Raw genomic sequence first — 1,387 nt, 5'->3', positions numbered from 1 at the left:
ATTCAACACATTCTATCAATTTTTCAGTATTTGCTCTTCTATATCCCTGAGAGAGTAAGTTACTTATGAATACTTATTCTACTAAAACTGGAGCTAACTGAAAAAAGATATTCTGATGTAAATTACTGGCCCTCTTTATCACAGTATTTGCTACCCATGGTGCTTATAATGATGACTGAATTTCTTTAAAGTACAAATGTTCATTGACAGAAAAGACATTTTGTACACAAAAATTATATTTATCTTTAGATTAAGTCATTTAAATTATTGTTCCATTAATTCTCATAAGCAAACTGGGTCAAGGCTGAATGACAAACTGTTACAGTATGTTGAGTAAGATGTTCTATTGGTAATTCAGTAACTAGTGCTTTTTCTTCTAAATTATTAAATCATCATTGCAGAACACATTGTAACGAAACAGGTTCTCAGAAAATTTCTTCTTGGAAAATGATTTCCACTTAAAATGCTGCCATTTGTTAGAATTTTTTTTACTATAAGACCTCAATCATCCTCATTATTTATTTAATATAATAGCTGTGACTCATGTCTTGGGCGGTAACAGTTACATTTGGAGATTTTATGACAGTTTTTATTCAGCCATATCCTCAGAATTCTACTGCCATTTTTCTGTGCTACTGTCATCTTTGTTGCTTGTTTTTGCCTACAATTTTCCTTTATGGTGTACAAATGAAAGATTATTGTTTCATCCAAAATGGAGCATGGGAAATATGGAAAATCCTAGCTCATGATCATCACTAGCTATGAAAATTTGCTAATACAAATAAGCACTCAGTTTTTCTTTTCCTGTTTCACTGCTGGTTATATAAAGTCTGGTAGTATGTGCAAAGGCAATACTGCAAAAATGGCATCTCTTAATTTTTAATATACTTCTAAAAATCTTGGTAGTTCATTAAAAGCATATACATCTTCTAACAAAAAAAAAAAAAAGAGAAACTCAGAAAAAGATCTCTCATTCACTGTAAAAGGCAGTGGAATACTTGTAAGAAAATCATAGCCAGCTGAACAAAAGACAGTAAGCATTCTGAAATCTAGAATAATGTCATAGCAATCCCAATAGAGAAGTCAAATCTTTAAGTACTGTATCCTACAAAACACACACACCAGCAGTGCTCACTGTAAGTTATTAGGACTGCATTCCATATAAAGATCTTTCTGTATATTTTATCCAAAGTTCTATGAAACGTACAAAAAACAAAAGATGTTTAAAACAAGGGATACTAGATCCAAAGGAGAATTAAGTACTTTTTTCTTTTCTTTTCTTTTCTTTTCTTTTCTTTTCTTTTCTTTTCTTTTCTTTTCTTTTCTTTTCTTTTCTTTTCTTTTCTTTTCTTTTCTTTTCTTTTCTTTTCTTTTCTTTTCTTTTCCC

Source organism: Meleagris gallopavo, chromosome 1, assembly GCF_000146605.3.
Source record: "Meleagris gallopavo isolate NT-WF06-2002-E0010 breed Aviagen turkey brand Nicholas breeding stock chromosome 1, Turkey_5.1, whole genome shotgun sequence".
NCBI classification, from domain to species: domain Eukaryota; kingdom Metazoa; phylum Chordata; class Aves; order Galliformes; family Phasianidae; genus Meleagris; species Meleagris gallopavo.
The sequence above is the reverse complement of the archived record's forward strand: the minus strand, read 5'-3'. Positions refer to the sequence as shown.